This window comes from Sinocyclocheilus rhinocerous, unplaced genomic scaffold (genome assembly GCF_001515625.1).
Source record: "Sinocyclocheilus rhinocerous isolate Xijiao unplaced genomic scaffold, SAMN03320098_v1.1 scaffold65, whole genome shotgun sequence".
Lineage (NCBI taxonomy): Eukaryota > Metazoa > Chordata > Actinopteri > Cypriniformes > Cyprinidae > Sinocyclocheilus > Sinocyclocheilus rhinocerous.
Window position 1 is genome coordinate 840,695 of NW_015662000.1, and position 10,687 is coordinate 851,381.

At 38.7% G+C, this 10,687-nt stretch overlaps 1 long non-coding RNA gene across 1 annotated transcript; it reads right to left on the reverse strand.

The window, feature by feature from the left end:
* Nucleotides 1-7,380: 7,380 nt before the first annotated feature.
* LOC107727213 (uncharacterized) lies at nucleotides 7,381-9,062 on the reverse strand. The gene is made up of 2 exons (XR_001638331.1): nucleotides 8,947-9,062; nucleotides 7,381-7,908 (listed from the first exon to the last, which is right to left on the reverse strand). It is a non-coding gene; the product is annotated as an uncharacterized LOC107727213 (long non-coding RNA).
* Between the last annotated feature and the right edge of the window lie 1,625 nt (nucleotides 9,063-10,687).

The following is a 10,687-nucleotide window of genomic DNA, read 5'->3' on the forward strand; positions in this document are numbered from 1 at the left end:
TCCAGAGGTTGTGTTTGGGAAATAGACGTATGAGTGCTGCCAGCATTGCTGCAGAGGTTGAAGGTGTGGGGGGGGGTCAGTGCTCAGACCATATGCCGCACACTGCTATTAGTTACTTACATTTACATTTAGCAGACGCTTTTATCCAAAGCGACTTACAAATGAGGACAATAAAAGCAGTCAAAACTAACAAAAGAGCAACAATATATAAGTGCAAATGACAAGTCTCGGTTAGCCTAACGCAGTACACGTAGCAAGGTGTAAGTCTATATTATACACACATATAAACACACACAAAGAAAAACAAGTAGATAGAAGAAATAGAATAGAAAAAAAAGAAGATAAATGTAGATAAAGTAGAATTAAAATAGAATAGAAAGTGCTAGAGTTAGAGGGACAAATAAAGGAGGAACAGATGTTTTTCGTCATTTCTTGAAGATGGCTAAGGACTCAGCTGCTTGGATTGAGTTGATTTTATATTTAAATATGAAATGTTTTTCTCTATTTAACAACATTACAACAGTGAAAGACGACTTCCCTTACTGATCACGTCTCTTGCACGGCAGGATGCTGGACTCATGAAAAATAATCACCAAAACTGATTTACTGAAGTCAAAACACAGACGGAATTGGCATTAGTGCGAGCAGCGCTTGCTGTGAGGCGGGAGCGACAAACCGGCAGAAGGTTCCGCATCCTTCCTCGAAGAGTTACGTTCACGATTTCTGATTTACTTAACGTATACTGCGTGTGTGTGTGTGTGTGGGGTCATCATCCAATGACCTGTCATCATTGGATGATGACAGGTATCGGTGATCATTCTCAAGTGATCAGCACCTCTGCTGTTGTATCAGTCAGTGGTTAGATCAGCATAGCAGTCAAAAAATGGCACAAGGGAGGTCACGTACGGGACAAATCAATTAGGCCCAAAATACGGGATGTCTCGGCTAATACGGGACGGTTGGCAACCCTAGAGCACACACAGAACACTATGGACCCTTTTCACAAGACTGTGATGACGCGTTTAACGGTCATCAGCATCGTAAATTCTCTAAAGTTTTTCATACAGTGGTGTGAAAAAGTGTTGGCCCCCTTCCTGATTTCTTATTTTTTTGCATGTTTGTCACACTTTAATGTTTCAGATCATCAAACAAATTTAAATATTAGTCAAAGATAACACAAGTAAACACAACATGCAGTTTTTAAATGAAGGTTTTTATTATTAAGGGAAAACAAAATCCAAAACTACACGGCCCTGTGTGAAGAAGTGTTTGCCCCCCCGTTAAAACTGTGGTTTATCACACCTGAGTTCAATTTCTCTAGCCACACCCAGGCCTGATTACTGCCACACCTGTTCGCAATCAAGAAATCTCTTAAATAGGACCTGCCCGACAAAGTGAAGTAGACGGTCGCTCCAAAGAAACATTTCACTGCTTCCTCGGCGGGGAACGGTTGGCAACAACTGGACTGTGAATGGACAGGAGATGGCAGAAGGAAGTGACGGATTTGATAGCGAAGCAGGAAGAATGGAAGTAGGTAGCGGGAAATTTAAAGACTGGAATTCGGTAGACATTAAAACTAATTGAAAGCGTAGACGGCATTTTGAAAAAGTGACAAATTGACGTTTATTTATCTAGCATTGCTAAACTGTATCATTTTCAATGGGGGGAAAAATCTAAAACTGCACCTTGATATTTTAATTGTGTGTTTGTGTGTGTGCATATATAAGGATAAAGAAGTAATATAAGATCTTGAAAATAATTGTGTAAAAACAGTATATTTAATGGTCACACTGAATAATTCCAAACAACTACACAATGTATCCAAAATTACTACACCATTCTAAATTTCATATAAAATGCCATGGAATGTAGACTCTCATGTGCTCCTCCGTTGTATCAATCCAGTCGGAGATAATTCAGCTTACTACACTCTGGGACACATCAAAGCGTTCAGCAAGATCTCCTTGAAGTAAATTCAACTTCAGCTTCATCATGGTCATCAGAATTTGATCCATTATGTGCATCTTAAAATTGGAAGTGTAGAATTTAATATGTTCTTTAAAGACACTAAGGGTGAAGCTAGTGTACAATAAAGAGCTAGTGTTATTCTTGAGAATGGCAAGGGCTAAGGGATCTTCACTGTGGAACTGTGTTGCCTTGTGTAACATTATTTTATCCCCTGAGGCATAAGTGTGGTCTGTCAATGCCTGGACCTCCCACTGAGTGCAGGCATCACTGAACTGAAGGGGCAGCTGCAATGGCTCCGTTTGTGCGGTCTCATGGTCACCTTGCTCATCATCTGCAAAACACAACACTGAAGTCAGTCAGATGCTCAGGAGAAACTGATACATTCTCCACCCCCTATTTACAAAAAGTATTACAAAAAAGTAGCTATTCAATACAATCACAGTACCTGGCTTTAAGGGATAGTTCACCCAAAAATGAACATTTTCATCATTTACTCAACCTCGAGTTGTTCTAAACCTGTATAAATTTCTTTGTTCTACTGAACACAAAAGAGGATATTTGGAATATTCTCCACCTCCTATTTACAAAAAAAATTACAAAAAAGTAGCAAAAGTATTTTGTACATGGCACCATGGTGTTCCAGTCGCAGTACAGAAGTATTTTTATAGAATGTAGAATGCAAACTGCATACGCTCTTCTGTGTCTTCTGTGCGGCTGACACAGTATAGCGTACACAGTTTGCGTTCAGCTCATATTCTCCAAAATGGCGCTACGGTGATGTGGAGAGACACAGAGGAGAGGAATTGTTGAATAAAGTCGTTATTTTTGTTTTCTTCGTGTACAAAAGTATTCTCGTCGCTTCATAACGTTACGGTTGAACCACTGATGGCAGAAGGACTATTCTGACGATGATTTTCATACTTTTCTGGACCTTGACAGTAATTTACTTGGCAGTCAATGTGACAGTCACAATCCTCCCGGTTTTCATCCAAAATATCTTAAATTAAGGTCCAGAAAACTATGAAAAGGATCGTCAGAATAGTTCATTTGCCATCAGTGGTTCAACCGTAACGTTATGAAGCGACGAGAATACTTTTTGTACAGTAAGAAAACAAAATTAACGACTTTATTCAACAATTCCTTCTGTGTGTATTTACGCTTTGATTTGAAAGAAAACGGCGCATCCGCGCAGCACGGCTGACACAGAAGAGCGTATGCAGTTTGCATTCTACAAAATGGCGCTACGGTGATGTGAAGAGACACAGAGGAGAGGAATTGTTGAATAAAGTCGTTAATTTTGTTTTCTTACCGTACAAAAAGTATTCTCGTCGCTTCATAACGTTACGGTTGAACCACTGATGGCAGAAGGACTATTCTGACGATGATTTTCATACTTTTCTGGACCTTGACAGTGTATTTTACTTGGCAGTCTATGGGACAGTCACAAGCCTCCCGGTTTTCATCCAAAATATCTTAAATTGTGTTCCGAAGATGAAAAAAGCTATATTCTTCATGGCCCGACAAGGGGGTAAAGTGGTTAATGACAAAATTTTCATTTTGGGGTGGAGTATCCCTTTAAGGGATAGTTCACCCAAAAATGAACACTTTCATCATTTACTCAACCTCGAGTTGTTCTAAACCTGTATACATTTCTTGGTTCTACTGAACACAAAGGAGGATATTTGGAATAATGTTAATATACCAACTATTTTTGGATCCCATTCACTTCCATAGTATTATTTCTTACTACTATGGAAGTGAATGGGACCCAAGATTTGCTTGGTTACAAACATTCTTTGAAATATCTTCCTTTGTTTTCAGCAGCAAAAAGAAATTAACACAAGTTTGGAACAACTCGAGAGTAAGTAAAATGACAGAATTAAAATTTTAGCTATCCCTCTATGCGCTTTTTTGTAACAGTTTTCTACTGTTATCAACAGCTTCAGCTTAGCACTGAATATTATTCATGCCCAATAGGAGTGTCATCAATAAAGAAATAGTTTAAACAATGTCTTTTGTTTGAGCACGTAACTTAACAAGAAGCTGTAATATACCTGTTTGTGGATATATCCTGATGAGACGTCGCCTCGGAGTCTTCACTGGAGCATCGTTTCTTGGGGAATGGATGATTTTCCGTGGGTCTGCCATCAACGAAGTGGAAAGAACAAACGTACGGAAAATTCGGTGGTTTCTTTAAGTTTAAGGCTTTTAACCCAAGCCGACGAGCTTCTTCTCCCTTCGGAGGGGCGTGCAAATCATAGGCTGCCCCACATTCACATTCAGCTCTGGTGCATGGATTATGGTCAAAACAAATGTCTTGCAGATATTTTTTACGCTTGAACCAGCTATTATGACACCACCTAACTACACAAAGTATGCCAATCTTTCTGTGGTCCATATTAAAAGTAAACTAGCCTGTAAAATCTACACAGTGACCGCAAAACTAAGGAATCACAATACAACTACTATTAGCGGAAGTGCTTTACCGAAAATCTGACACATTATAGTTCGAAAATGGTGGCGCCCGTGCTTACGTGAAAAATAAGGTGGATAGTCTCTTGGAAATGCAGAGAACAGGCTTTCTTCAGCTTTCCTTGAGGCTTGTGTTGTCCTGTTTGTAATTGGCTGAAAAGGAAAAAATATATAATCAGTCCACAGTTTTATGATAAACTATCAAATCCTTATAATCTAGTGATGATAAACTTTGTAATGAGTAGTGAAATTAAAGAGAGATGCTTTAGCTACATCCCTAATCCTGACAGTCTGAAACTGTCTTGTAAAAGTGCTCACTGTACTGTGCTCATAGCACAATTTACTTTATGATATAAACTACAATACAAGTTAAAACTTAATAAGAATTCATTTAAACTTTGAATTCTTATAAAGTCTCGGCTTTCACAGCTAACTAACGATATGGCTAGCTATTAATCGTCTGACACTGGTGGCTAATTAAGCTGCCAACATAATATTAAAAATTACCAAAAACAACTGTTCAGTCTTACCTGTGAAAGATAATACCCCGAGATCTGTGCGACGGTCTGTAGATCCCCAAGTTGCCGACGAGTCGGATATGTTTTCTTCTGTCCCGATTATGAGAGTTATGGAGCAATATGGCGGCGACGTTGACGTGCGGTCAATAGTATCCAGCTGCAGACCCGCACCAGCAGTTTTAAATCTCGAACTCGGTCGAGCGGCCAATAAAGATGACAATAACACCGCCAGTAGGTGGCAGCAGGTCCCGGTTTTAATAAATGATTTATTGAATCATACAAATCAAACGATTCGTTCAAAACGGCTGATTCAATTAGAAAAGAAATATGTGAATGGACCGTTGAATCACTGGCTCACTTGATTCTTCAAAAACAGATTCATTCAAGGAATGAAACACCGTGTTGCTCTACACTGTTGTATAAAATTATTAGCATATTTATGCTCGCGCACATGTACTGATGTTCAGAAAAGTAGGCTACATTGCTTGTGTAATGAATATAAAAACATAAAAACTCATACATGGGTATTTTTACTTTCATTGCTTGAATTATAAGGGCATTCTAATGGGCTTCATCGCGCAGTGAGCGCTTTTGGACTCTCAAGACTTGTTTTTGTTTGGTTTTAGCAAAGTCGGTGACATAGCCTAGATCAGTGTTTCCCAACAGGGGTGCCGTGTAAAAAATCCATTTTTAATATTTTTAAATTGCTAAAATTTTCCAAAAAGCATCTATTATATAATATCCATTTCTGATGTCGCCAATAATTAGAGATGCACCGAAATTTCGGCTGCCGAAAATTAGTTCACCGCTCAGGTTTCACTTTCACGTGGTGTGACGCTCTGCGTATGATCCCGCTCTATGCGTGTGTGCGCTCCGTTCAGCTCCACTCATATACTGTTCGTGCTCATCAGAACAGCAAAGTCTGTAGGGTGCCACAAGTTTGTTAAAATTTCCAAAGGGTGCCGCGACTAAAAAAAGGTTGGGAAACACTGGCCTAGATAATGCTAGCTCTCCTATCGTCTCTCAGTCACACATACAGCAACAGCACGACATTATGTCAGGGGAATGTCTTTAAATTAATCAAGGAAAAATCATACCTTCTGTTGTCTTCTTTTTAAAGAACTTTAAAAGTTGCGCTTAAACCATTTTGCGCGAAAAATGATGGAAACTTGCTTCATCTGCGCAGCTTGTTACAGTACAGAAATCGGATTGGCCAATCTCCGTTATATAGTTCGTGAATTATCATAAGTAGAGACTTTTAACATTTAATTTGCACGATAAGTTCTACATAACACACATTATTAATCTAAAGGGGATGGTGGTTTCACAGAGGGAATGCTTTTTGTAATTCCCTCCCCTCCCCTCAATTCGAGCCCCGACTTCAGGCATTTCGTAAGCTTTCCTTATGTTTCCATAGGGGTCAAGACAAAGAAAATGTAAGGTAAAAGTGAGTCACATTTCTCTACTTTTGCATTAAACCACTATGAAAAACAAAATTAATGTTTTTAAGACAATTCCAAAGCTGTTTAGCTTCAGGTCCCTGGTAAAGTGTGTTCATGGCATATTAATGCTAAGTAAACGACTGACATAAAACAAAATATTATTCCCAAACTCCTCTAGCGTAGCGAAGCTTTTGATGTATTGTGTAAAATGGCCACTTGTTCGGTCAAATATCCCCTGCTAGGCATACATTATCTTGAAACCCAGTGGTTGACACGTATTTAATCTTACCCGTTTGTAATGTTGCGCTGTAAAGAGGTGTTGATGTGTTTGTTCTCTGCAGCTGGAGATGATTGATATAAGAATTCCGTAGAGCGAGTGAAGAGTCATACCATACGCCACAGCGCAGAGAAATACAGCGACCTCTAGTGTTCACTGAGAGATACTGCGACACCCGGTGTTCACTAACGCCATGCAGTCCTCTAGTGCAGTGCTTCTCAAACCTTTTTGACTCCAGGGTCTCTCATTGTCTAGCTAGACACTAGAACTTGACAAATGGCTCACAGAAAAGGCTAAAGAAAAACCCCAGTTCCCACCTAGTAAAACACAAAACACAAGTCAAAACACAAATGTAGCTGAATTTAAAATAAATTGCACGACAATTTTTTGCAGGCATGTTTTTTTGCCTTTTTTTATTTCCTTTGCATAGAAACAGTAATATAGATGAATATTTTTCTTATTTTTCAGTCAGGCTTTATACAGTGGATTAAGGTACTGTTCTACTCATACCTGACACAATAAAATGTAAAAAAATATGTCACCAGAACTTCTGGTCCAGAATTAAATACAGATACATTTATTTATTTTTTTCTTTTTACTGTGGATTGTTGCAGGACTGTTTGTTTTACACTGGACATGATGGGACTTTTATCAAATAAAAACGTCCACTTCTGCTTTTAAAAGATTTTCCTCATAAATTTGGGAATCTTCCTGTAGATAATTTTCAAACAAGACAAGCATTTATTTTCTTTTTCTGCAGTGTTTTTCGTTTTGACACTATCTCGCGCTTCCTAATTTGGCCCAGTCTCCGTCTGATTGTAGAGTCATGAACTTTGATTTTAGCTAAAGCAAGAGAAGCCTGCAGTTCTTTGGACGTTATTTCGGGTTTCTTTGTGACTTCCTGGATGATTTTCCGCTGTGTCCGTGGTGAAATTTTTGTGGGTCGACCACTCCTGGGAAGATTCATCACTGTTCCAAGTGTTTTCCATTTGGAAATTATAGTTCTGACAGTGGATCGATGCAGTCCCATAATTTTAGAAATAGCTTTGTAACCCTTACCAGACTTATGGTAAAAAATTATCTTTTCTTTTACATCTTCTGGAATTTCCTTTGATCGTGGCATTATGCACTTGCTGAATGAATCTTTGGTTGAATCTTCAGGTTGATTTTTGAGAAGTGCTGTAGAAGTAAGGAAGAAGTGTAGAAGTGCCCAGCCACTTCAGCAAGGTATCTATAAAGAGTAAAAAAAAAAACGTTCATTACATTTGATCTCTCTGCTAGATCTGTTTTGAGGACCTGTTCAATGACATTAAAAAGATTTAGTGTGAACTATTTAGACAGACAAAACAGTTATACTAATTTAATTCAATATACATACTTAAAGAATTATTAAACAAATAATAAAACTTTTACACTATCAAAAGTTTGATCAATGTCATTAAGATTTCATGTTTTTGAAAGACATTTCTTATGTTCACCAAGGCTGCATTTATTTGATTGAGAAAAAAAGTTAAAAACTGTAAGATTGTGAAATAGCCTATTTCAATTTGAAAAAACTGTTTTCTCTTTTAGTAAAATTTAGCTAAATATATTTCTGTGATGGCAAAGCAGCCATTATACAGTCTTCAGTGTCACATCCCTTAGAAATCATTCTAATATGCTGATTTGTTGCTCAATAAATATTTCTTATTATCAGTATGGAAAAGTTGTGCTCCTTAATATTTTTGTATAGACTTTTTACAGGATTCTTTGATGAGGAAGAAGTTCAAAAGAATAGTATTTAGGCCTATTTAAAATACATTTTTGTAACATTATAAATGGCACTTAAATCAATTTAACGCCTCCTTGCGGAAAAAAACATAAAAAAACATTCAATTGAACCTACGTAATCCAACCTTTTGAATGGTTCAGTAACACTAACAAAACCTTCTTTAAAAATTCAACCTCAATCAACGGAGGCTCCGAAATATATGAAATATGAACACGTCTACATTGTTTTTAGCAACTTAAACAAGAGGCTGGCTAACTTCGATCTTCACTGTGTAACTGACACCAAACGGAACGACTGTGACCTAATAAAACACAACGAGCGAAAGGGAAACGATAAGGAAAAATAATAAGCTAAACAATAACTGACATCGTCGTAGTCAATGCAGTTTAAAGGAAAACGGTAACCTATTGACATAAATCGTTTCTTCTTTCAGTAATTACATGTTCTAATTGACATGTCCTTTCAAAAACTACACAAAAACATTTAGACTAATCCTACCAGGCAGGTTTGTGTCCCATAAGTTGACAACATCGCATATGTTAACGCCAAAGTGTAACGCAGCCTCGGAGATGCTTCTTCTTCTTGTTCTTTGGGATTTGGGCGTATTCCGCACCATAGGCACATACCACCACCTACTGTTTTCATTCATACATGGATGATAGTCCCGTCTCTATTCATATTTTATTTTACTTTATTGTTAATTTTATTTCGGGTTCACCCAAGCTGTATTTCTGGCTGCTGCGTGTTCAGCTCCCATGCCAAAAAACCCAACTTGTGTTTTCCCCTATTCCTTTGTTTTATTTATTTATTTAATTCCCTATCAAATTCGTTTGTTTAATCCTGTTTCTACTATATATTCCATTACTATTCTTTGGTTAATACCCTCTTTTAATCCTTGTCCTAATATCCAATTTATCTTCTTTTTTTCCTTACTATTACCTTTTAAGTTCTTTATCATTTTAATTCTCTCTATATTATATTTCCGACATTTTAATATTACATGTTCAATGGTTTCTATTACCCCATAAAAGGCACATTTACCTGTAATATGTTTACCTATTTTGTATAGTGATGCATTTATTAAACTGACGATGGAATTGTCAGGACCGCTTGGCCGAGGTCCTATTGGACATAATAACAGTCCACAGATCCGCTTTCTGTTTAGAGGACTCCGACCGAGAGTGCCGCCCCGCCCCCTGATCTTTAGTCAGTCAGGAGAATATTTGTATAGAAAGCGAGTTCAAAATGCCTAAGTGTAAATCAAAATCTGTGGCGAGCGGATGGCATTTCAAGTTGTGTGTTCCTCCCTGCCTACGCCATCTCTTTTGAGAGCGGAGCACGGGGGGGGGCGCGGTGTGCTCTGCTTCTGGGTCTGGCGGTATGAGGAGCTAGACGGCTGGGATGTCGCCGCTTGCTTCTTCACCTCCTGAAACCTCTCAACGACAGTATTGACTGTGCCGCCGAAGAGGCCAGAAATACCGGGGCATCCAGGAGGAAGAATCTGTCCTTGTCTTGTAGTTCGGACAGATTCAACCACAGGTGTCACTCCGTAGCCACCAGTGCTGCCATGGAGTTAACATGTGCGCTTGCCAGATGTGCCTTTATGCTTCCTGGTTGCTCACGTCACCCCGCTCGTGACGTCTCGCTTCTCTATTGGACTGATTTCACTCATGCTTCAGAACGTGGTCTCGCCGGGGGCGTTCCCAAAGCGTTCGACGCAGCTCGAGTTCCTGAAGGGGAACCTAGCATAACTTTGTTTGGCATCTTATCCTCAAATTCAATCTTTTGATTTCATTAACAGAAATGGACAGAGGAACTCCCGAGATAACAAATGGACCATTGACACTCCATCTACAATCTCAATTAGGAGCGTCAATGGTCCATTTGAGAGATAGGTGGCGGTAATTCACTTATAAGTCTGCGATCTGCCGTAAAGCAAGAAGAAGAAGACGCGAGCGTGCTCAGTACAGTTCAGTCATTGCGTGAATCAGAGGTAAAAAACTATATAAATACTGTTTAGTTTCTTGCACAGACTGTTCGTTTCGTGTCTTTACACATCAATGTATCGTCACGAGCCGCAGGGTTTAATTTGGTTTTGTTTGTGTATGTTTTTTTGACTCAAATCCGTGATTCCCATTCACTTACATTATATGATTGACAGACTGCAACGGTTTGAGTTAAAAATCTTCGTTTGTGTTCTACTGAAGAAACAAAGTCACCTACATCTCGGATGCCCTGG